The sequence below is a fragment of the Ursus maritimus genome, unplaced genomic scaffold, assembly GCF_017311325.1.
Source record: "Ursus maritimus isolate PB19 unplaced genomic scaffold, ASM1731132v1 scaffold_31, whole genome shotgun sequence".
Taxonomy (NCBI): Eukaryota; Metazoa; Chordata; class Mammalia; order Carnivora; family Ursidae; genus Ursus; species Ursus maritimus.
Window position 1 is genome coordinate 27,066,967 of NW_024425675.1, and position 26,785 is coordinate 27,093,751.

At 43.1% G+C, this 26,785-nt stretch overlaps 1 protein-coding gene and 1 long non-coding RNA gene across 2 annotated transcripts in view; one reads left to right on the forward strand and one right to left on the reverse strand.

Moving 5' to 3' along the window:
• Window positions 1-7,723: 7,723 nt before the first annotated feature.
• LOC121106322 lies at window positions 7,724-14,760 on the reverse strand. The gene is made up of 2 exons (XR_005838952.1): window positions 14,541-14,760; window positions 7,724-11,759 (listed from the first exon to the last, which is right to left on the reverse strand). It is a non-coding gene; the product is annotated as an uncharacterized LOC121106322 (long non-coding RNA).
• The window catches only part of PRKCQ (protein kinase C theta), a 168,963-nt gene continuing 156,325 nt past the window's right edge, over window positions 14,148-26,785 (forward strand). The window contains exon 1 of the mRNA XM_040645445.1: window positions 14,148-14,251. The gene's annotated coding sequence lies outside the window, so the exon portion shown is untranslated. The remainder of the gene's footprint in view (window positions 14,252-26,785) is intronic.

Below are 26,785 nucleotides of genomic sequence, written 5' to 3' on the forward strand. Positions count from 1 at the left end.
AATATATTTATTCATTGACTTATTACTGATCTTTATGGAAATGATTTGATCCCAGTTTTCTTTTTTTTTTATATTTATTTATTTGAGAGAGAGAGAGAGAGAGAGAGCGGGCGGGGGAGGGGCAGAAGGAGAGGGAAAGACAATCTCAAGCAGACTCCCCACTAAGCATGGAGCAAGCCTGGGTTCGATCTCACGACCTTGAGATGATGACCTGAGCCAAAATCAAGAATTGGTCGCTTAACCGACTGAGCCACCCAGGTGCCCCGATTTCGATTTTCTGAAGGAAGACATTCCATTTAAAGTAAAGAATTTGCTCTCTGTTTTTACATGTAAATAGCTCAAATACTTCTTGTGATGTGAAAGGACTCATTCCAGATATTCAGGACCTAACGCCCAACAACGCGACTGCAGTTAATAGCACCGCATTGCGTGCACGCTGAATCGCCGTCACATTGCACGCTTTAAATACATTCAATTTTTAAATTGTCAACTATGCCTCAATAAAATTGAGGGAAAAAGAAAATAAATAAGTAAAAATGAAGAATTTGCTCTTTGTTTTTAGTTAGAAAGGTGTTAACTTGTAATGTGAAAGAATTAAATCTACAGCTATTTAACTCTTTCACATAGATAAGTGAATGCGTTTTATTTATATGTAAATATATCACGATTAGCTGCCTTTGATTAATTCATCCATCTAACAAGTATTGTTTGAGTGACTATTAGAGTCAGGGGTGTGATAGAAAATGAAACGACAGGGGTGCCTAAGCGTCTGCCTTCAGCTCAGGGCGTGATCCCGGCATTATGGGATCAAGCCCCACATCAGGCTCCTCCGTTGTGAGCCTGCTTCTTCCTCTCCCACTCCCCCTGCTTGTGTTCCCTCTCTCGCTGGCTGTCTCTATCTCTGTCAAATAAATAAATAAAATCTTTAAAAAAAAAAAAGAAAATGAAAGGACACAAATAATCTCGCTCACATGGAGCTTATGTTCTAGATAGGTGGAACAAACTGGAAGAGGGGACTTACAGGGAATGGTGTCTACGGATGGATAGGGGGTCTTAGGGGCTGCGGTGTGATCTGGGCAACACTCACTGAGAAACTGAGGCTCAGACCAAGACCCAAAGGAGCTGAGACTTGTCTGGCATGCGGGGGAGGGTGGGGAGGGCTGAATGTGTGGGAAGCGAATGCAGTGGGTGCACGAGGGAGGTGGCTGCGGTAGGGCTGGGCCACGGTGTCAGCAAGAAGCGAGACCCTGGAGGGCTGGGGCAGGGGAGTGGCACGCCTCCCTGGGGCATGGGCAGGGCTACTCTGGCTGCTGGCTGAGGGCAGGCTGCAGTGCAGCAGGAGGGAAGCGGGAGCACCACTTAGGAGGACCTCCCCAGCACAGTCCTGCACTGACACAGAGAGAGACATACTCACCCCGCACATCTGTGCTTGTGTATAAACACATACATGCTGATAACATCTCACTCTGTGGCAGGTAAGAGCTTGACAGACTTCGAACAGTCGCTCTGGCTTTCTTCTTATACCTACATCGCTGTTCCCTCTAAAACTGAACCCACATGTGAAAATCACCTGTATTTGTTCCTCCCGCCATCCTAAAGAGCTTTACTTACTCAGTAAGGCAACTCACAATTGTGATAGTAAGAAAACATTTAAATTACCATGTATTTATTCCTCTACTTACGCATTTTTCTCTGTTACCTTTAGCAGATGGCTTCTGGAACCAATGATTTCAATTTAGTAAGTGGTCTCTCCCTCACTAGGAGGTCACCCAACCACCTGGCTAGAGGACTTCCAAACTTCAAATACTAGTGTCTTGTGAAAACAGAATTTACATAAAAATTTACATAAAACTTACTCCGCATCTCTAATAGGTTTTGGTGCTTACATTTCAGAAAATGCAAAGGATTTTCATTTTGTTTGTTTGTTTTTTTTTGCATTTCCTGCTGATTCACTGTGGAATCCATCATCAACTTAGTTGGTGCTCCTTAAATACTTATTGAAAAATTAATTAATTTTGCTATGAAGTCAACTGATCACAGCGGAAGACAGAGCCAGACGTGAGAGTTAACTGCGAGGGTCAAATGCAGGAGGAAAAGCTCTTTCCTTGGGTCGATTTGCTTCAAGATAGAGTCTGTTAAGGACTCTTAGGGCTGCTTGGGAAATGCAAAGAGTCACCTGGAAAGACATTTTCTCCAAATTTCCCGGAATTTGAATTGAAAGAAGAAACAAGTGGCTGCTGAAAAACACTCGGGGTTGCAAACGTCCAAGGTCCTGAAACTGTCATTGCCGGGCGGCCACGGGTCCATTGGAACTGTGACATGGAGGCAGTTGAGCCCTATTTTCAACGGCTTTTGAAACTTGCAACAATTAACAGTGTTCTCAAGAAAAAAAAAAAAAAAAAAGCTTCAAGCCTGGGCTTTCATGTTTAAAGGAACTCCCCACAAACACTCTTTCTGAGCTACACTTTTTTCTGTCTTCTAGTGGAAATTATAACCACAAGCTACCATGTTTTCTTTCCTGTGTTTGAAAACCACATGTGTTTTAGTGAAAACATTAGGGTGAACAATGAAATGCAAGACTTTAAAATACCAGGTAGCTGTCACTGGAAATGGAAATGTCTTACTTATGGCTTCCTCTGCTCCAATAAATTCGAGTAAGTTGAAAATGTAACTTTTAGCCAATCTCCACGCATACAAAGCAATTACCTAACTGATATCAATGTAATTATCAGGAGCCAAAAAAAAAAAGTACAAATATTTGTCAGAGTCAGGTTATGGATTTTTAAAATTGCAATGAACATTATGTAGTCCATCACAACGGAGGAAACAGAGCTCCAGAGAGATGGGACTGCCCCGTACCCACACGGCTGGTCAGTAGTGAAGCCCGGTCATGAATCTGGATTTCCACGGCTCTGAAGTCCATGCACTTTCCACCAGATTACCCCACCTGTATTCTTAATATAGCCGATCACATTAGAAGGGAACACTTCTTATAACCTTGTAACACGCTTACTTATAAACTTTCACATGTCTTAATTAAACTAATTCTTATCTGTGAGATAAATGGAAGCAAAGAAGTGTTGTAAAATGTATTGAGCACCTACTCTGCGAGCAAGAACTTTAAATGTCATGGGGAGCCTTTTATAATCAAGATTTAGCTGCTGTTGAAGGTAAAGAAAAAGGGGTTGGTGCTTCTTTAAGGCTGAGAGTCAGAAACCAAGTGAACGTTGACACTTTTCTGAAAGCATAGCTTGCAAATTCCCTCTATTTCTCTGAGTTCCTCAGCAACACCAGAGGTACCCGCGGGACCAGGTTACGAACAGACACCCACCCCCGTACCTGACAGCACCTTGCTCACGGGGTTTTGTGATGGGGAGGTACAGGGAGTGGGTCAACCAGAGCCCACAGTCCCTTTCAGCCTGGTCCGCAAGGACCTTCCTCCGTCCGGCTCCCTTGCTCCTACGATGCCCCTCTTTCCTCGGCCCAGCTGGCCCCCAGGGTGGCTGCTCCTTGAAAGATTCCTATTCCAGCCCCTGACCCTGGATTTGGCAGTTTTAGAAACTCAATTTTGTCTGCATACTCCATGCCTGATGAGAAAACACACACTATCGGCAAGGGAGGGTCAGCCTCAGAAGTCACCAGTATCACTCCGATCACTCAGGAGACTAACCGCAGATCAAATCGCTTCGTCGTGAACAAAGAAATATTTGAAAAACAATAATAAAGGAGAGTGAAGGTTCTCAAAAGGTATTTCTATCAAGCGAATAGAGGTTTGTTTTTCTGCAGTGTAACTTTTCTTTTGAAATAAATATTTTCAGCTCCTTAAGAAGTACAACGAAGTGCAATTGAGCAATTCAGAAGACAAGCAGACAAACTCTTTTTTTTTTTTAAAGATTTTATTTATTTATTTGACAGAGATAGAGACAGCCAGTGAGAGAAGGAACACAAGCAGGGGGAGTGGGAGAGGAAGAAGCAGGCTCATAGTGGAGGAGCCTGATGTGGGGCTCGATCCCATGACGCCGGGATCACGCCCTGAGCCAAAGGCAGACGCTTTACCGCTGTGCCACCCAGGCACCCCAAGCAGACAAACTCTTAACAGCCAACCTTCCTTTTCAATATTCTTTATCAATCCCCAGTTTTCTATCACGTAAACCTTATCTCTCATTAATCCAAGTAAACCTTTTCCAGATGATTCTTTATTGCCTTTGTTTATATTTCATGGCAGTTACTTCGTGACACTTTAATCTCGCGGACATGCTGCCTCCAAGCTGAGTGGTCATAATTACTCCCGTTTGTACTTTGCGTTCTTGGATCACATTTAGAAATTGGCATGAACTGCCTTTCACCCAACCTGAAAAATATTTTCTCTTTTTTTCAATTTTTGAGGCACTTACCCACTGATTATAATGAAGCACTCAAACTTTTCTTTACTGGGCTTTTGCCTTTAACAGAACAAATATTTTGTATCACCGGCTCTGTGCAAGGCACGGCAGTAGGGATCCAGGGACACAGCAGAAATCCATACAGGGGAGTTGTCAATGGGCTGCCATTCAGCAGGGTGTGTCATAGGATTTCAGAGAGAGAGAGACATCACTGCGAAAACAAGAGGTGGGGAGGAGCCTAGAATTAAAGCAAGGGGGATTCAAAAGGACTGGATTTCGATGTAAGGCTCGATGATTCATTAGACCGGGGATGTACTGTATGGTGACTAACATAATATAATAAAAAATCATTATTAATAAAAAAAAAAAAAAAAAAAAAAAGGACTGGAAACACCATCTTGTCTAACTCCTTCACTCGTTAAGCAAAAAGGACTCAGAAAGTATTAATGATTTGGAATCATGTTAAACTTAACTTGTTGGCTTCCTAAAAAGCACAAAGAGAGAAGAAGATAGGGAGATAGAGACAGAAACAGAGAAACAGCAAGAAATAGAGACAGAAGCAGGGAGACAGAGACAGAGAAAGAGAGAGAAAGAGAAAGAGACAGAGAATCACAAAGAGACAGAGAGAGGGTGAGATCTGCCCTCACCGTCGCACTCCCTGAATTAATCAGCTCTGCATTACCTGGGACACGGACCCTGTTTCTGCCTATACAGAAAGGGCTTCATGAATATGATAATATTGCATTTCATTTTCAAGGAACCTTTCTAAAAAAACTCAATCTATTTAAACTAAAACAAACAACCAAACAAAACCCAAAGAACAGTCCACCCACTTCTCCTACCCCCATTTCCCACCTCTGGTAACCGCAGATCTGTTCTCTGTAACTATGAGCTTAGTTGTTCTTTTGTTTGTTTTAGATTCTGTGTACAAGAGAGATCATATGTTAATGTCATGTGTCTTTCTGTCTAACTTATTTCACTAAGCAAAATGCCCTTGAGGTCCATCCATGTTGTTGCCAATGGCAAGATTTCATTCTTTTTTTTTAATGGCTAAATAATATTCCATTAAAAATATATTCCATTATATATATGTGACATTTTCTTTATCCACTCATCCGCTGACGGACACTTAGGTTGCATCCATATCTTGGCTGTTATAAATAATGCTGCAGTGAACTTGGGGTGCAGATAACATTTTGAAATAATGTTTTTCTTCTCTTTGGATAAATACCCAGAAATTAAATTGCTGAGTCATATTGTTAGAGGAACCTCCATTCTGTTTTCCATGTGGCTGCACCAATTTACATTTCCACCAACAGTGCATGAGGGTTCTCTCCTTCCTCCACATCCTCCCTGACACTTGTTATTTCTAGTCTCTTTCAAATAACCTTTTTATTGGGGTTGATACAGACAGGAAAGTACAGAAGCCACAAATATGCAGCCAGATGGATTTTTACAAAGTGAACATTTCTATGTAACCCACTTCTTACATCAAGTGATCAGAATATCACCAACGCGGCATAAGCCATCCTAACTCACCCGCCTTCCCAGACACACCACCACCCACCTCCCCAAATGCGATAACTACTATCCTGACGTCTCATAGCATCCATTATTTTACCCAGTTTTGAACTTTCTGTAAATGAAATCATACAGTATCTTTTAGACCAGACTTCTTTCACTCAATGTTGTGATTACAAGATTTGTTCATGCCGTAGCCCTGGTGTGTTAATTTTCATGGCTGCGTCGTTTCCATTGATTGACATATCGCAGTTTAATTATGCATTTTACAGCTGATGCATGCTTGAGGAATTTCCAGCCTGAGGTGATTATGAATAGCGCTGACATGAATATGTTGCTCCCATCTTTTAGTGCATATGTGTATCCATTTCTGTGGGTTGTGTGTTCCTGGAATGCCCGGATCATGGGATACCCATACACTCAGCTTCAGTACATACCGCCAAGTGGCATGAGAATTCCCTTTCTCCACAACCTCCCCAGAATGTACATAATGCAGGCACTATGTCCGGGGGGGGGGGTCACAAAAGAGATGGTGGAATTTGGGGCATTTTCTTTTTTTTTGGCTAAGACGTAGAAGGAAGAGTTTAAGTTTCAAACAAGGGAAGAGGTCTCCTTTCTGTCCAAATGAAATAGCAAGGGAAAGAGAGTGTGAATCCGCAAAAAGTAAATAGAGAGAGGTGTGCAAAAGCAAATAGATGTACAATAGTTTGTTTTTTAATTCTTTTAAGTTCTTTGACACCCTAGGGAACACGCACAATAACCTCGAGAACACGTGTCTCACCACTTCCAGTTGATTTCCTGTTTGGTTTCTTTAGGGGGGTTCTTACTAGGTTCCCAGGAAAAGCAGAAGCCGGGTAATAACATCGAGTAGCTAGAATGTTCTGCACCTTGCTGTGTTTCACCCAGAAGCCTTTTTAAGTTCTTAAGTCTTTAAGTCTTTTTAAGTTCCCTTGGCAGGTCCAGTCACAAGACATGAACGTTCTCAAGCAACAACTTTCTTGCCTTTTGCCTGGAGACAAACTTTCTTAGTGTGATTAAAATTAATCCACATTTCTGCAGCCCTCCCAGATTTATGTAACACCTAAACTTCTTTACTTAATCTGGCGGACAGAATCAGTTGCTTTCACCTGACCAGAAGCTTTTTCCTCCAGCTAGAAGGGCACGATCCAATTAGGAGTGAACAGGGAGTTGGTGGTTTTCTTTCACCGTGAAGGGGACACTGCTTAAAGCAAATTACATTTGAAGAAAAAATAAATAAGCCATTCTGTAGAGTTATAAGGGCAGATTTAAACAGAGGCATTGTTCATTCTTGAAGGTATTTTGTGTAGGGGGGAGTAATTTGTGTCATTTAGTAAAAGGCAAAGTAGCTAGTCTTATTTAGAGCAACCAGAGAATTGCAATCATCTGCCTAAAAATCATATTTGTAATTCCTTGACAAATAAAACATCAATGAATCAAGCAAAAATCAAACAAGTTAAAAGATTTCATGGGCTGTAAATGGCATGTGTGATATAGGTAGTTTTAGCTTGTGTCTCAAGACTTGCGCCCACAGCCACGACGAGAATAAGAGACCAAAGAAATAATAATTATCTTTATATTTTGAGCTTAGGGAATTAAAGTTTCTTTTACACGTTTATATTTTTCAAAATTCCTATGATGAATATTCATTCCTTTACAATCGAGCAACAAGTAAAATTTATTTTTAAAATAAAATAATTCCCCAAATTACACATGGTTAAAAGATAATAAGGAAAAACACCCCCTGGGTTGGAAAATTATAAGCAATCTTTTTTCTGTTTTTATTTTCTCTAATTTCTAGATGTGTGTGTGTGTGTGTGTGTGTGTGTGCATTCAAGTAAATGCGTAACTTTTATCATAGGAAAAATAGTATTATCTTTAAAAATCTGCTTGCAGAAAATGACCCCCATTTTTAGCCTTTGTAGACGATGGCCGGAATTCTCCAGACCCAGTTTAGTGGGTCCAGTTGAGCCCACCTGGGTTCTGTTTCTGGCTTTGCCACTCTTGCTGTGTGATACTGGATAAGTTACTTGGCCTTTCTGAACCTCAGTGTTCTCATCTGTAAAGTGTGAATAACAACACCCATGTTATGGGATTGTTATAACGGTTTAACAAGATGATTTCTGTAAAATACCATGGTCCGAATGCTCTACAAATGGCAGTCGATCATTTGAAGTCCAGCATTCTCTTCTCAAGGTTTTCTAGGGACGTTAGAGTTCTCGTCTACTCAATTCTTCCTACGAAATCTGCAGGATGTAATATGAATGTGTCCTCTCTTATTAACTCTAAAACAAACACTTAGAGGACAGAATTTCTGAAATAATGTATGCTCTTTGTGGTCTATTTAGAAAAATAAACGTATCTTCTAATCTGAGATACAACAGGTCTTTGATTTTTTTTTTACATTTCTTATTGGACCATAGTCGACTACAGTGAACGGCACATCAGTTTGGGGTGCACAACATAGTGATTCTGTACATTTAGTTTGGGGTCTTGAGCATAGCTCCATCAAGTTCAAAAATGAGGTGTGAAAACATTAGTTTTTCATCATTTTAAATGTTGCATAAATGTGCAAATAGAATAAAAGCTATTGCTATGTTACTTAAATATCATGGGTTTCTCCTTAACCATCAGAGTATATTTATTCAGGCACTGGGCAACGGAGGTGCACGTGAGTGTGTGTGTTTAATGTGTAAAACTGAGACAAAACATCTGCTCCCCGAAAGATGTGTTGAATCCCAAACGCAGTGCTTTACTTCTTTTGTTCGCTGACGCTGTTGAGTAACAAGCAGAAAAAAAAGAAAAAGAAGAAGAAAATATCAGCTTGGATCTACTTATAACGTATAAGCCACGTAAGTTGAAAGAAATAACCAGCCTCGAGGGTTGCCATTTGGGGTTAAAAACAAACATTTCAGGGATGAGATGGTGGGGTTGTGGGATGAAGTGTGACGACGCACCAGAGCACATCTGATGGACTCACACAACAGCTAAATATGGTCAGTTTAGCCTCCTTAGGCCACTATTCTGACTAATGAGAAAAAAAAATTACTTATATTTTTGTTGCACGAAACGTGTACTTTAAAGTGAACCGTTGAGACTCTGGTGTAGGCAGGAAAGCTGTACGCAAAGAAGAAAGTAATGATTTTCTGTGTTTCCTGTGCTATCAGTGTGTGACTTCCTTGACAGTATTTGAATTTTTTATTCCAGTGAATACATTTAAATAGCAATGAGTACTAGAAGCAATGATATTACATTCCCCATCACTGACAATCAGAACTTTCTTTTAATTGGCATTTATATTCAGAATTTTAAAGCTGGAAGAAACCTGACAGACTCTCCCACGTAGTCCAACATAAATTCTGTGTGTGTGTTGTCAAAATAAAACCATAAATGGTGTGTGCTTGAGGCTATGGTTGAAGAAGAGAGAAGTAGGGGCAGGTGCGGTGTTTGCTTTTTTTTAAAAAAGGGATTGAGAGAATAAAGTGGTTTACTGTAAAGTAATGTACCTTCACTGATAGATTTTCAAATCCTAGGCAATTGTGTGGTGTCAAATTGCAGAATTGTAATAATGAAATTCATAAATATGACAGGTTTTATCTTGATTCACAGATTAGTTCTCAGATTTATTAGTCCCCCCTGGGGAGAATTTCTCATCAAATGTTCAGTCTTTTGGACTTTTAGTTTGCTTTTGCTTTTCGGTGGAAGGGAATCACTAAAAAAGCGGTCTGTATGATGACTCTATCTAATCAATACCTGTTTAGTTTCAGACAAAATTTTACATGCATTTGGACCATACTCATTATGCTGATATCCTTGCATTCACCAAATCCAGAACTGTATCTGTGGGTCCTTAGAAATACTGGACCTTTCCTTTCTCCCCGATTCTCCCTTAGACCTCACAAACACACCAAAAGTTTATTGTGTTAACTGCTATCTCTGCTATAACAACATTGAAAATGTTACCATCTGCTATCTGATTCAGATACTTATGTTACAATTGGAGTCTCTTTGTTGTCAGTGATGACTTAAAAAAAAAAAAATCGGTGCTATAGGATTTCAAAAGCCACAACTAAAACAAGACAGCAATATAGTGCTTTTATAACTCCCCTACCTTTAAAAAAAAAAAAATGGGGTGGGGGGTGAAGAGGAGACACTATCATACTCAATTTCATTCTTCTATAATGTAATAATAGTTGATGTTCAAGAGGGAAAAAATGACCTCTCCATGTTCTACATCATTAAAGACTGAATTCTGCTTTATTTCCTACGGCTGCCTCAAGTGGGCATTTTGATATATTATAATTTATGAATTGGCCATGTATATATGTGTTAACTCTTCTTAGAATATTGTGTGAATTAGGACACCTGTAACCACACACAATTCCTTTACTGTTTCAAGAGTCAGGCTATAATTTCAGCTCTTGTCTTGTTTCTGTGTATATACTGGCCAAAGTCATGAATGTGGGGCTCGGCAGACTAGGAGTCAAGCCATACCCCATTACTTACTGGCTCAGTGAGCCTGACAACTCATTTGTTTGATTTCTAAGACTCAGCCGTCACATCTGTAAAATGAAGAGGATATTCCCCGTCTCGGGGGATTCATTGTAACAATCAAATGAAATAATTAAAGTGTCCACACCATGCCCTGGCGCATGACAAAAACGCACAATAAATATTAGCCACTATGAGGTCACTCATCATCCTTTTCTTAAATGAAGATATAATGCCTCCCTCTCATACCTTGTCTAAGATTTTAAAACTAGCTTAACATTACTAAGCATGCATAACAATGAGACTTTCAAAAACATCACATTATGAGCATTGTTACTTTTTACCTCAGGATAAAATCAGTATCCACCATTCCCTTTCATGGTTTGGAAGAGTTGGTATCAATCTTATTATCAACAGAAATCAAAGTTTATTTACTCCCTAAGGGGAGGGCCTGTTTTGGCTTCAGGGTTTAGAGCTCTCTTCTTGCAATAACAATTTCTAACTTCTAATTATCCGTTTTCCCATTTGAATGCATAAAGTTAGATTGAATAGGAAAAAAAAAAAATCTCCCTTTCCCTTGTCCACGCTGTGAATTTAAAATACCTGTTTTTCATCTGCGTCTGTCACTTTCACCTATAACTCCTAGAATAATTTTGACATTTTCTGAATAAATTTACACGAGGCTCCACATGTTTCTCAGGTCTTCGGTTAGGATAGATCATTGACTTCTAATTCCATGCCGATTCTCCCGGGGATTCAGGCTGACCACTTTAAAAACAATCTCTGCCAGGCCTTTGGGAAAGTGACAGCTGGGCAGCCAACTCCTCAGGGAATTGTCCAAACTGGTTTCCCTCCGAGTGGTGAGTTACTGCGGAGACAGAAGTGTCCTTGTTAAATAATCCTTTGTTCAAATCATCTGTTTGTCATGTCCTGCTTCTCCCCAAATACCATCTTCCTTGGATTTGAGGGTCAGAATAAGAACATCATCTCTTTAATTTCTATCCTAAATCCTTTATGGAAGGTGAACCTCACAGGTGTAAGATGGGGTCTCTTCTAGAGACAGAGGATAATCGCCAGCTAGGTCCAAAATAAGAGCGAGGTGATGTCTCAGGCTCCCTTTTGCAAATTCCTGGTTGAAGGAAGATGGATTGTGATCTCTCCAGAGAGAAGATTCTTGAAGTCGTCTATTTCTTAGCTGTGGATCCAAAGCAGGGATCATGCCTGTTCCGGCAAAGGTGAACTGATGCCACCGTAAAAGCAGGGATCATGCCTGTTCTGGCGAAGGTGGACTGAAGCCACCGTACCACACTGTGTTCAGCATCATTCCAGGAAACTTGAGGGCAGAAACTGAGGGGGAAAAGAAGTACACAACCGAAAGTTTGAGCGTGTTTCATGTAATGAGTGGAACCTCCCCACCCACATGTCATCCCCTCCAGGAAATGCCATTTCCTCTTCCAGGAAACAAAGGTGTAGAGAACTTCTGAGCAGCAGCCCTGTTTATAAAACAATGAGACAATGTCTGATATAAAACAGAAATACCTTGTAGCCTGGGGAAGGAGGCGGCTGGCCCCACAGGACGCCAGGATCAAAAAGTGCTACAGGTATCCCTGACACTTAGCATGAAACAAGAACAGAGCTGGATTTGTTTTTTTCTTTTAGGCGAGGTTCAAGACAAACACACCCACAAAAAGCAAACACCTCTTCCTAGACATAAGACGAATATTGTTTTAAAAGATTCAGTCTTTAGATTACTGGGTTTCCAACTGTATGGCTACGTGGTTATAGAATAGTAGAGTGGCGTGGGGCCCCAGAGACCAGTTGTCCAAAGAAGAGCCAAGCAGAAAACAGAGGGAATGGCTGCAGAATGGAGACAATATTCAATGGTGCTTGAGGGGGTTGCTTCACATGGGCCTGAGTTTAAATGCTGGTTCTGGGACTTTATTAACTGTGGGGTTTGGGGCAAGCTCTATGACTATTGTAAGTTTCATTATTCTCATCTCTAACATAAAGATGATAGTGATGATAGAACATCTACCCCATAACTGTTACGAGGATTAAATGAATAGTGCATCAAAACGCCCACCACATTGTTTGGTATACAGGCTCTCAGGACATGACCTTCATTATTCGGAACTTTTTTAAAGCCACTGACGATAGATTACGTTGAAAGGACATATGGATTTTCCTTGAGCTTCTATATGTCCGTAACCCCATTTGCGAATGGTCAATGAAAACCCCAGCAATGGGGAATGAGTGGGTTCACTATCTTTCCGGCACTGCAGTACTGGCAGTCCGCCATCTCCTCTCGATGTGATAGTCTCTGTTTAAGGATGGCTGGAGAAGAACCAGGAGGAAGGCGTATTGAACTAGGAGTTTTCTCTTTTGCAGTCTGCAGAGAGAAGTTGGACTTCTCAGTGGGGCTAATTCTGCCAGCTCTGCCACCTTGCTCCCAGCCATACCTACCTTTTGCCTCCAAATTTCAATAGTAAGTATACAATGAGTGCCTACTATGTGCCAGGCTCTCATGATGCCATGGTGAGTGTCACATCTGAGGTTCCGTCCATCCTCACACTGCTAGAATCTTCCAAGACCCGACAGCCTCTCTGCTGGGTGATTCTGCCTGAGGGTCAGTTCAGAGCTGTTAGATATTAACAAGGATAGGAGAGGGGCTAGTTTTCAGGGATTCCATTTTTATCCTTAACAGGTGTGTGTGTTTGTTTTGCTGCGTTCATTAGGGGTAAGAGTCACCGTTTCTGGCTTCCCCGCACAGGCCTGCCACAAAGCAGCAGTGTGAATTACTCAAGTCACCCAAACCTTCTGGGTCTACATTCTTCATCTTTAGATTAAAAGTTTGGAGCTAGCTGTAGTCAGAGGAACTTTTCAGCTGACACCCTATACATCCATGATCAGAAGCTTAGTAATCCAAGGTTTTGCTCTTTTATACCTTTTAAATCTCTCTCTCAAAAAAGAAATTATTTCGCAGACTTATCTGGTCTTAGCACATGTTAGCAGCAAAAGTCCGAACCAAGCACATTTTAATCATGTAATGTCATAATTGAGAGAGAATAGCTCTGTAATGATATTGGCAACCAGACATATAGTTTCTAACCCGAAGGAAAAATTAACTCTATGGAGTACAGGAAAAACCACCCCGATTATCCTCATGATTACCATTAGTATCACCAGCAAGGTGTACAAGTCTTCAAATGACAAATGCACTGGGAGGACATTACATTGCAGTTTCGAGGGCTGTCAAATTTAAAGCAATGCAACTTTGGAAATTATACATACGACCCACGGCGTGCAAAAACGGAAAAAATTAAAATCGTAGGTAGGGCACAACCTAGGAAAGACGATCCACCCAAACCTCCTCGCGTAGGTCTCTTTAAAAGAAAACTTTAGAACAATGCTGACGAGCCCTTTTAGCGTAAAAACAGACAAAACCGACGAAGTTCTTTTTCCCGAATGACCTTGATCCTTCCCTTCGGAAGGATCGTTTTCGATTTTCAGTTTGGTGAGGCGCAGAATCCCCGCGCGCGCGGCCCGCGGCTGGTGCTCCGCGCCCCTTCCGGCGACCTTCCGCCTCCCCGCGGCGGGGGCGCGCGGCGGGTCCTGCCCGGGGCCGAGCGGCAGCCGGGCGGGCAGCGCCGGGGAGGAGCGCGGCCGCAGTGGGAGGGGACGCGGCGCGGGGCGCGGGCTCCTGGGCGGGCGTCCGCGGAGCCGGCTCGGGCGCTCGGGCGGCGGGGTGACGAGCGCCCCCTGGCCGGCGCCGGGCCCCGCCAGTGCCCGCGCGGCCGCAGAGCAGCAGCGCGCTGGGACCCCGGCCGCCCCGTCTGCAGGTAGGTGCCTGGGCGCCGCGTCGCCGGCCGGGGGAGGGCAGGGGGGGTCCGCGCGGGGCCGGGAGCGCGGCCCGGTGAGGGGGGAGGCCCGCCCGGCTCGCGCGTGTAGACGTTCCGGGACGGGGGGCGCGAGCTGACTGCCAAGCCGCAGAGGGACCAGAGCGCAGCGAACTTGGGGCCAGTCGCTTCCCGTGGTTTCTGGGGCGTCCGGGTGGCTGCGGCCCCTCGCCGTGTGGACGCCAAGGGGCTGGGGGCGCCTTCTCCTTCTCGTGTTTTTCGCCCCTCTTACCTGAACTGATTGGGGTGGGAGGGAGGGAAGAAGGTGGAAAGTTTTATATCCTTGGCAGACGTTTGAAGGAGAGGTGGGTGATGCTGACGGTGATGCTGACTCTCCACAGGAGAGAATAAGTTGTTTTCTTGGGGTTTGCGAGAGCAGCAGACAAGGCTGCCAAGACTCACCTCTAAACAAACCCAAGTTTCTTTTCAAGGGCCTGGGGTAGGGTGCGGCGGCTCTGTGATAGATACAGGGGGAAAAAAAAAGTCTGGTATTTAGTCCTGTGACCTCAAGCGAGCCTGTTTGTGTATCAGCGTTCAGGCCACATGTTAAGAAGGCAGGGTTAGATATCTGTATTTCATTGAACTTTTAAGAGCCCCAGTTATCCGTGTGAAATGGGCCGTTCACGCCAAAGGCTTGGGCACTTCTATGGTCATGAATGAAGAGAAGCCCAAAGGCTGAAGGCCGAGTCTTTCTGCCAGCAGCGTGCCACGGAGCTGCCTTGACCTTTGGGGTTGTCCTGCCCAAAGTGGCGCTAAGAAAAGGTTATGCAGTCATGACACAAGCTGACGAGGACGGGGTGGTGACGTGGAGGGAGAATCGAGAGCTCGCAGCTCTCCCTCGTCCGTGGTGAGGGTGCAGCACCCCGGGGGGTGCAGGTCCTGCCTGCGCCAGGTGCCCACCCCGGCTCGTGTCCGGCCGCTGCTGCACCCGTTCTCCCCACGCTCCCCTCGCAGCTCTGTGGAGTCGGTAACCACCACCGCCCCTTCCCTGGAGGGATGTGCGGCTCAGGAGCCCCGCTCCTCAGCTCCTGGGTCCACCACACCCCAACCTTGCCAATCACCATCTTCATTTGTTCCCTAACTTGTCTCGGGTAACTTGTAAAATGGCAGGCTCACTGCGAATGCTTAATCTCTTTAAAAAATGCTGTGTCTAGTGGGAAAGAGGGTGACGTTCACTAATTTGGTTGCAAATTACTTTTGAAGTTTATGCACAGCTGTTTAAAATCCCTCTGAGATCAGTGCCATTGTTTGAGGCAGGTGTCTGCCCCAGATTGATCTTGTTAGTGCCTTTCTTCTGCTGACTGAATGCACGTATATTTAAAGCCTGGGCATAGGAAGACCTTCTCAAACCTTCAAAGCCTCAGCTGTGAAACTCCTCCCAGTTAGTGATTAGGACCAAATTAAGTTGTTTTGTTTGGTTTTTTTTTTTTTTTTTCCTTCTTCTCTCTGTCTCATAAACATTTATCTCTGATTTCAAGAGTAACCTGTTGGGCATCACCAGCCTTTGTTTTCAACCTCCTGTGATTTTCTTGTAAACTTTTAAAATGTGAGGTTCCAGGGAAGAGTCTTGTCACCACCCTCCGCTGTGTCATGTTCACTTCCGCCACCGTCTTGGGCTGCAGTGGCTCAGAATGGCAAGTGGTGCTTGGGCAAGCTGCTCTGTCGGATCTCCAACCGGGTCCCCCTTTGAGGACAGAAACCCCCTTGGCGAGTCTGGTTTGAATGTACGTGGGTCAGCCGCTGGAACTATAATTTCTTTTGCTGTGGCCCTTTCTCTTTCAGAGACGCAGGGATTTTGTCCAGTTATTTACCCCTTGATCCTTATCATCTCAAGATCCCTTTTAACATGAATCCTCGGTTTTGCTTGGTCAGAGCAGGTCCTGGAGGTTGCCTTGAATAGCGCATTTGTCTTTCGTCATTTCTATAAAGGTCCCTTATTCCGTTGTGATATATTCTTCTGCGGGAAACACACGATTCTTCTGTAGAATGAACTTGAGGTTTTATCTCCAGTTTTCTGTGGACTGGGCCCAGGATTTTTTGAGAGTGTGGGCTTACGGTGCAACTCGGTAACTGGCATCCAGGAGTAAAGTCTGCAATTCCCCTCATGATGCAGGAGTTAATGATAGGACATTTGCCTTCCTTTAAAATAGGAATGAGAATTAGTACTTCCTGTTTTTAATGCATTTCATGTTTTAGATTTACTGATTATGTTGTTTGCCCCTGAGAATATTGCTGATAGAGGAATCACGTGTGACTGTTAATAAGGGTGTATTTCATCTCAGGTGATTTTCTTTTTATAGGGTCCAGCCTTTTCTTTTTTTTTGAAGTAATTTTCCTAAATTGTTTAAAGCGAAGAAATTGTTATATGATGAAAAATCCCAGAGAACACAGATGTATCCTGTGATGCTATATTTGTGTAATTTTGTTGCCCCAAATCAAATCTGTAATTGAAAGTAGAGAAAGCAGTCTATGGTGACATACATAGCATTTACCTTCTTCTTTCTGTTTCTGTCCATTATATTAAAATTTCAAATGTTTCATTTTCAAGCAGCAATGCATCTCATTTTGCCTTTTCACACCTGTTCTGCTTGTTAAGGAAGAAATCATGAGAAACTCAGAAAAACATTGAGGCGGAAAGGTGAATTAAAAGGTGTTTTCTTGCAGTAAGGGAAACATCTTCATTATCTTAACACATCAAGCATTTATACACAATGTGTATGTACGTTGCTCTGTCATCTAAAAACACCCTTGGGGTGAAGTGAGAATCAGCAGCTTCAGAAATTAGGAATAGTTTACCCCGGCCTAGAATCCTAGATTTCTACTCTGGGATGAAATTAGCAGATTTGTAAGGTACTCACTTTGGTGGGACATACTTCTACAGGGTGATGTTACTTTTTGAGTTATGCTAGTGATATTGATGATTAATGAAAATAATCAGAGCCAACAAAAGCAATAAAACATGGTTTTATTGATACAGTAGTATTTATATGTGCCAGACATGAAACTCAGAATTTCGTATTTGACAAACATTACTATCTCCTTTAATCTTCACAAAGCTTTTATAAATTAGGTATTGTCATCACCTTTTTCATTCTATGGGTGAAGAAACTGAGGCTCAAGGAAGTCGTGTCACTCCCCCCCTCTTACAGCTGGTATGTGCTGGAGTCAGGTTTGTCTGATTCTGACACCGAGCTGGACAACTTACCAGTTCAAGTTTTGTTTTGCTTTTTTTTTTTTTTTTCAATTGTAGTAGAATTGCACCCATACCATAAAATTCACCATCTGAATCATTTTGAAATGTACAGTTCGGTGGCATTAATTACAGTCATCTGTCCGCGGAGCTCTTTCATCCTGCAAAACTGAAACTCTGTCCCCATTAACGCTCCCTGTTCCCTCCAGCCCCTGGCAACCTCCCTTCTACTTTTTGTCTCTGAATTTGACTACTCCAGGCCCCTCATAGAAATGAATCATACAGTGCCTGTCTCTTTGTGTCTGCCTTATTTCACTCCCCATCATGTCCTTCAGATTCATTCCTGTCGTAGCACATGTCAGAATTTCCTTCCTTTTAAGGGCTGAATAATATTCCATTGTGTCTCTAGACCCTGTTTTGTTTATCCATTCATCTGTTCATGGACCCTTGGGTTGCTTCCACATTTTGGTTTACATATAAAGACGCTTTCAACGTGGGTGTATAAATATCTCCTTAAGTCTCTGCTTTAAATTCTTTTGACTGGATTAAATGGTAATTCTGTGTTTAAGTTTTCGAGGGAACATCATACTGGTTGCCACATGGCTGTGCCATTTCACACCCCACAAAAGTTCCGGGTTCTCCGCATCCTCACCAACACTTGATATTTCCTGATTTTTGTTTGTTTGTTTGTCTTGATAGTGGTCATCGTTATGTGTTGTGAGGTGGTAACCAATGAACTTTTTACAAAATTGCTTGGTTTTGTAAAAATCAAGATTCAGGGGTCTACGCGCAGACGCTACTCCTGAATTTATTGATTCTCCCTCCCTCTCCTGGGCTTGTGTAGCTTTCTCTAGTGCCGAATCATTGGAGGAACTACTATTCAAGCATCCCCTAAAGGACTAGGGAACCCATAGGCAGGAGGGCTCCTGAAAGATAAAAGACCCCTCTAAGTAGGGTTGCCCTTGCCTACGTGAAGGACCTCAGGATTTAGAAATAAGTCGTTGTCGAGAATAAAGTAACCATGGTATTGCTGGTACTGACTCTAAATATGTGCCACAGACCCTTTGCAGACTAAAAGTTAAATTATCTCTTGTATGTGATCAAAACAGGACAAATTCTTGGGACAATGGAGAGAGCCAAAATGTGGAGGGCTATACTTCAATTCATCAGGCTTTTGTTACAAACTTGGGAGCCCCACACTGGACTGTATAATCCATAGGGGAGAAGCACGCAAGTCAAGAGGAAATTATAATGAAGTGTGACAATTTCAGCATGTATTTATATTGCTATATTATGGTGCGCAACTATCTTACTTATTTGTTCTTGTCTGTTTCCTCCTCTAGAATGGGGCAAGTGTTTCATCCATAGCTGTAGCCCCAGGTGCTATAGCAGGGCCTGGAGCATAGGAGGCCCTCAGTAAATCAGCGCAGAGTGAATGTGGACGTGCTGTCCTGGGGATATACATGGGGGTACCTAGATTTGGGGTGTCTGAGAAGATATCTCAGGAGAAGTGCTGGCTCAGGTAGGGGGCAGTGAACCAGGTGAGGATGTTCCAGAAGTTGGGAATGGCATTTGTAGAGTGGCCTGACAGCATGTGGGCCTGACATCTTAGCAAAGGAAAGGAATGCAGTCTGGTTTGAGCACAGCAGGTGCGTGCAAGAGAGAGCAGGTCAAGCCCGGAGGCTTCCCCTCCAAGCGTGTTGTGACACCCACAACCAGTCTTTAGTTAAAAGTATAAAGAGCAGACCCTGAACTGCCCTTGGCTGTCTTATCCTCTTGCTCTTCTCCAGCCCCCTGAGCCATTCACTCCAAGTGAGGACTAAAATAAGTGCCCAGTAAGTAGAGTGCTGTCAGGACACTGGTGTTTCCAGAGCAATCCAAGTGCTATGAGTTTATGGTCAGATAAGATGACTCTTCACAGCCCAGGTGAGCAAGAAGCCAAGTCTTTTATGAACATAAGCTGAAATGTCTTTCTTGCAGTCTTGGGAGAAGTTCATTAAGTCGTGTGTTTTGCATTTTTAGAACGGTTGTCTTCAACCTTTTCCATTCTGTGGTCCATTTATGTGCTGATTTCAGTGATAGAAAAACAGGCCTCTTACGTCATGTTTTTTAAACTGCAAGACATGATCCATTATTAGATTATGAGATTAGTTTATTGATTTATGACAAACATATCTTTAAAAATGAAATAGAATAGAACAGAAAATACTAGAACCCATTTTGTGTAGCGAGAGTAATTATTTCATGAAGTTTTATGTCGTGGAATTTAGGGCATATTCAACCTGTTTCTTACCTAAACATTTGGAAATTATAGACTTAGGGCATTTAGTTTTCTAGACCATTCCTGTTAAGTCATAGAATCACATAAACTCAGGGCTGGAGGGAAGAAGGAGAAATAGAAAGGAAAGGGACGTTTGTTGAGCACGCACTGTGCCAAGTGCCTGGATACATGGGATCATTTACTCCTGAAGGCAGGTCATTCGTGGTTTAGAGAGGAAACGCTGAATCCTGTAGAGGTTAAGGAACTTGATCAGGGGTCACGCAACAAATTACCAGTGGTGAACCCTGATCTCTTGGCTCTTAATCTAATCTTCTTTTCATGCCTCTGCCCCATACGTGGGTTGTATTCCCCAAGTTTGTTTATCAGCTGGCTATTTGTGGGAGATATTTCCTTGGGGCAGGTGTGGTAACCATATTCCGCATTGTTAGGAAGAATAGAAACTTCGAGCCATATCCCATCAGCTTCTTAAAGGACTAGATCTGTTAGGTAGAAAGAGTATTGATTATAGAGACCAGGGAGGATTCAACCTGAGGCCGACAAAGATGAAAACAGCTACTCTTCCCTCCCCCGGTGCTGGGAGAAGATGAGCACGAGTGGTGTCCTGTGAGATGATGTGCTTTTCTTTCTAAAGCTAGGACCACTGCGGCTATGGCTGAATCCAACTGTCTACTCTCCCTAGTGTGTATACAGAGCTCGAGGAGTTCCACTGGACAAAATTGTGCAACTATGCGAATTCGTGATGCTCTAATTCCATGATGTCCAACTTCAGCCAGGCTCTCAAGCTTTCCCTGGTCAACCCTGCTTGCTTTCTACAGCTCCCACTTCAGACCTTCTTCTGACACCCCAGCCCCTTGCTCTCAGCACGTTTGCCTTGCTTCCTGCTTCACTGAGAAAAATGGAAGTTTTCCTGATGAGAACAGCCTGACTTTGTGATCACAGGGCTATAATCTAACTTCATCCGGGTCTCCCCTCCCATCTTCCCCTCCTTTTTACTGTGGAAAAAAAAAAAAGAAAGAAAGATGCCTCACCCCCTGGCTAATGTTCCTCTTCCATTAGGTGCTCTGGGATCCATTTCTTCCTCACTCTTGGGCATCTCATTCTCTTGATTCTCTCGTCTCTCTCCTGTGTTTTCCTTCCCTCCCTCATCACGGGCTCCATTCTCATGCATCACATATGCTTAAACCCCTTCCTTCTTTGAAGGAAAAGACTGTCCGTCCTCTAGATACTTTCTTCTCTCTTTCCTCCTCACAACCAAACTCCTTAAATTGTCCTCTCTGCCTGCTATTCTGTTTCCTCACTCCACATGTCTTGGCCACAGACATCTGGCTTTGCGTCTACTAAGTCTTCGGAAACTGTCACTCACACTCCCTATTGCTAATCCTTGCTGAATTCTACTCCTCTCTTACTTGACTTCTCTGCAGAAGATCGTGCGCTGAGCGCTCCTGTGTTCTTGGAGCAATGCTTGCCTTCTGTCCCCTTTCTCATCGTTCTTCTTTCTCTTCTCCTTTGCAATCTCCTCCTCTCCTTTCTGTCCCCTGGAAGGCTGGTGATCCTCAATTCTCTCTCCCCACGGCAACCTCATCCCTCATTCATCTTAAGAGCCATCTCCTCACTGACCACTACCCAAAAGTTACCTATCCAAAGTTCTACTGATCTTCTGCCACTAGTTGATGGACACTCAATACCGAATGCCGCGCACTGAACACATCACCTTCCCCTTTCTCTCGCTGCAAATATTTCCCTCCCATTCTTTTCTGTACTGACATTGGCATCACCTCTTCTCACACAAGCAGAAATCTGGATGGCTTTCCTTGACTCCTCACCTCCATAGCTCACCCAAAAGTACATCCCATTAGTTTCACCCCCTGTATCTCTTTATTCCATCCACTCTTTTACAGACCAACACCATGTCTCTTCTCTGTATTACTTCTGGAACTTCCAACCTGGCCTCTGTTCTATAGATAGTTCTCCCCGTTGCCTCTGGAAGAACCCTTCTAGGACCCAGATCTGAGCATGTCACTCCAATGACTACCCAGTACACTTGGAGTGAAACCCAGACTTTGTAACATGAATTAGAGGGTTCTAGCTGACCGAAGCCTCATCTCCCCAGCAACACACTCAACACATTCTTCTAAGCCCAAGCCTCTTTGGTTCGTTAGCATTCCCGTGCATCCCGTTGCCTCGTGAACTTTTTGCTCAACCTCTAAACCCGTCCTTCCTTTGGCAAATTCCTATGCCTCTTCAGCCCCTAACGTAGACACCTTTTCCCCTAGAAAACTTTTCCTCATCCTGTAAATTTGGATTTTGTTTCCTTCCACATGTTCCTAAAAGACATATGAGATCATCCACATAAAGTGCTTAGCACCATGTGTAGCGTTTAGTAACCAAACAATAAATGTTAGTGATCACAGCACTTAGAACATGTTGCCATTGTTCATTTATTTTTAGATTTCCCCAATAGATTATAAGCTCTGTGAGGGTAGATGTCGCATTCCCACATACTCGCGGTTGAATCCCTAGCATCTGTCAACATATCTGACATGGAGTAGGTGCTCAGTAAATATTAGTGCAATAAATAAATGAGCCATACATTTTAGAACCTGTTATGTCTAAGAGACTAGGTACTAAGTGACGGGAGAAAGGAACCCCGATATATGGGGTTTAAATATTTGCACAAGTAGCTTCATTATCATCTTGGCCCGTCCTGTGGGCCTATGGATTTATCTGGCTAAACTCAAGAAAGTAAGAGTTGGAGGTGATGGAAACATTTAAAGATGCTAAAAGGCAATTTGCTGCGAGATAAAAACCCCATCTCCCTTCCTTATAGTGTGATTTTTTTCTCCCTCCATCATTCTCACAGTTTCTCACTTTAATGACCACTACAATGCCAATAATAAAAGGAGACAAGACTAAGTCAAGAATGATCAGGGACTAAAAGGCAATATTAAAATATGCTGAAATAATATCCCACAAGTAAAAGGATGAGGCAATAGGTAAACATTAAGTGTAGATATACCAATAACGCAAAAATTATTTTAATAAAAAGAAAATATTAAAGGAATAAAGAGGTAAAAGGTTTTTAATGGAACGATAAAAGATTTTAAGGAATCTTCGGAAAAAACTCATAATCATCTTAAAAATTCATTGAAGCCGGTAATAGCGAGAAAGGTAAAAAGTGAAAGGCTAAATTCAAGAGCTAGGATGACAAAAGTGTGCCAAAGATAAAGTCATTGAAAGCATTTAAAGAAAAATGGTTTAAAAGTAAGGAATAATAAATTACTTAGGGGGACTCCCTTAAAGGTAGAATAACCAAAAAATAGTGAAACCAAAGGGAAAAAAATACCATAATCTTTTAAAGAAGATAAAAAAATAAATCTCGACAATGATAAAACTAAACGGGCACGTGCAGAGGGTTCCTAACAGTAAGTAAGCCACAGCTCACACAATGTTAGAACTGGAGTTGAGGATTCTGGCTTATAACCAAAAAAAAAAAAGTCCCATGTAACCTCTGTGGGATTTCAGAGGCAGATTTCAAAGTATACTTTGTGATACGAATGGCATCGCGTTTCAGGGAAAACACGCTGTGAGTTCCACTGTGATGTTTCCCTTCTGGGGCGTGTCGGCGTAAGTTCAGCTAAGGGTAACCAAATAGTTAGCTCACCTTTGGCCGCAGACTAAGGGAGATGCCACTCACTGTGTGAGACTTGGCCTCCTCTGCCTTCCAGCCCCATAATGGCTTCGCCATCCAAAGTATCCTGCTTTTCTTTAGGAAGTAAGAAAATAAGGTAGCCCCCTAAACTCTACGCGCATTCTTCCTTCTGTTCGTGAAGAACTCTTCTCACGCAGAGTCCCTTTTGGCAACTACAAAAAATGTCCTTTCGTGTTATGTCTTTGCTATGTAGCTTGTAACGTTTACCCTCTCTTCTACTTTCTGTGTCTCTGAGGACTTGCAGTCTCTATCCAGCTCATAACCAGAGCTCGATAAGGATATTTTAATGCCATTATTATCTCCTGCGTTAGCTCACCTAAGGGCATGTGCCAGGTCTTCTATTTCTTTCTTTTTCTTTAGCTCATGGCATGGAGCTCAAGCTGCATCTGCACCTGGGGAAGGTCAGGAAGCCTCTCACAGTCGGGAGTATATTTTATTTTCCTCCAACTGTCAGTGTGAAGGAATCCATGAATATCACATTCCTCAGGGCCCTAAGCTCTGCAATTTTTGTCCAGGTTTGCAAGGTGAAGTTTAGGGATCTAACTGAAAAGTGGCTCATAGAGCCAAGTCCACTGTGGCATTTTGCCGTGCTGACTTCTGGTGGCCAGTCCCTAGACTGGCAACTGCTGCCTCCCTCCCCTCGCTAGTTCTCTGGTGCCTTCTCCGCACATCATTCTCCAGGCTCCTTGCTAAGCGGGGACATACAGTAGCCAGCACACAGGGTATCAAGAATCTGAATTAGAGTGTCCCCTTCCGTGGAAGAGACTGGTGTGGTGCTATCGGGTCTTGTGACTTCGCCCCTTGCCCCCCACCTTTGTCCTGCTTTTCCAGGGCCACACCAGTCCTTCATGGCCACGCAACTGTGAAGGCAGATAGGAAGGTCATAGACGTGGTTAGGAGAACACAGTTCTCAATCCCGCGTTGCCAGATGGACCAAAAGATGCGTGAGTTAAAGGAGGGGTCTTTAGGTTTCCCTCTGATCCCAGTATTTTGTAGCTGTTTTCTGGGTGTTCCTTTGATCTCCACATGTTCCAATCAGATGTCACCGGGCGCCTGGGGTGGTACAGTGTTGGATAAGCGTCAAGGTTCCCAGGCTCCGGCTAGCCCATTTATAAGTGTTGGTAAATAGCCTGGGTGATAAGTGAATGTCTCCAAGAGAGGTATGTGTAACCCTTCACCCATATATGGAACCGTAGTCAGCTGAACTCCAAAGCCATCCAGCCACAGTTCCGACTTCGTAACAAGAAAACACCTTTCCTTGGGTCTTAGTGATGATAACATGCCAAATTTTCTCAAACACCGCAACAACCAGAGTTTTCTTGAAGTACTGGTTCTCCAAAAGGAACAACCTGACTTCCTCAGTGGATTCTGTTGGTGGAAGATAAGATAAAGAGGAACAGCAGCCAGATAGAATCTTCTCTCCTCTAAGAATGGGAATTTTGAAAAATTTCTTCTGTGCTAGTCATTCAAAAAGAAGAATAAATTAATCTGGATTTTTAAATCCATATGAAGGCTATTTAGAAGGGGTGATGGTCATAGTAACTATAAATAAACTCTTTCGTAAGAGGAACTTGAGGCGCACCTGGGGGGCTCAGTCAGTTGAGTGTCTGCCTTTGGCTCAGGTCCGGATCCCGGGGTCCTGGGGTCGAGACCCACGTGGGCTCCCTGCTCAGCGGGAGCCTGCTTCTCCCTCTCCCGCTGCTGTCCCCCCTGCTTCTGCTCTCTAGCTTGCTCTCTGAGTCAAATAAATAAATAAATCTGTAAAAAAGAGAGGAACTGGAATCACTTTACTCCTTACATATAACTGAGCGAATCCTAGATTCTTATAAAAATCCTTTTAACGTTAATGAAATAACTCAGAAAGAACTTGCATAATCCCAAATTCTGAAGCAGAGGCAGCATAAGTATTTGCTAAAGGCACAGCCCAAGCTTCTTGAACCTTCCTTCCTCTGTTCTAATAAAAAGAAGGATGTTACTACTGAGATTCTTTCTAGCTCCTAAGCATTGAGATTTGCTCATGTTTACAGTACACTTGAGATCTGAGCAAACGTATCAGGAGAGTAAGCCCCATGAGCAGTAGGAAAAGGCTTTTGGTCACCTGTTAAAAGAAATGCGATGTATTTGGCACACAAAAAAATGCCTATATGGCTAAGCATAAATAAGCACGTCATTTTAGAAATTAATGAAGTAAAACTCATCCAGTAACAGTTTCTCATGGGTGGAGCTGGTGGAGAGAAATGTCTACACATGACATCGTGTTTGAGCTTTATTTCAATAGAAATGAAAGGAAGGAGGGCAAGCCCCTTCTCTTCAGAGAACAGACTACAAGTATTCAGAACAGAGAGGATATAGGCTTATTTAAATATACAAAATCGATTTTCTCCTGGAAAAATGTTATAGATATTTTCTCATGGAGAAATAATCGAGTCCTCTGGGTCTAAGTATTTAGACCTAGGGAGAGAGCACACTATTTATCATGCAATTTTTCAGGTATTGGACTATCTGAAGACACTTCACAATATAGCCCTGAAAGCAAATTGTAAAGAATCGTGAAATTTCCTGCAGGCCCAACGAGTGAAACATATATTTGTTTGGATATTTGTCTAAAAACTACCAACAGGAAAATTTAGACTGAACTCCAAGGAATTTTAATCCACACGCCACATTTTCTTAGCCGTTTGAAGGGAGAATCAGAGGATTACATTTTCTAAGACTCGCTTTTTAAAAAGCTTGAGGACTAATCAGTTGAGTGTGACATAGGCTGGAAATGAGATTTGGTAATAGATTATCAAGGGTGACGGACAACTTAACACGTGTTGGTAGTGGACCAGTGCTATTGCCCTGAAGCCGTCAGAGTTGCAGTTGATTATTTATTTGACATGTATTTATTTGACTCAGAGTGTTGCTTTGGCTATCAGTCACGGTGTAGTGATCTTCCCCAAAAACTTAGTGGCTTAAAACAACATCATTTCATTTGTTTGTGACTCTGTGGATCAGGAATTTGGGCTGGCTCTGTTCCTTGGGACACTACCTGGGGTCTCTCACGACACTGTGGACAGATAGGAACTGGGATCACTCATGTATGGCTCCTGGCAGGTATGGCTAGAACACTGGGTCCACCCCACTCCTCGAGCCTCTCTCCATGGTGATTAGAGCCGAAGAGGGAGTGCTCTGAGTGCACCAAGGCCGAAGCTGAGCTCTCTTAGGGGCCAAACTGAGAATTCACAGAGCATCACTTCTGCTCCATTTGCCTGGTCGGCAAGTCAAGGCCAGCGAAGGTCACGGGCAGGGGCAGTA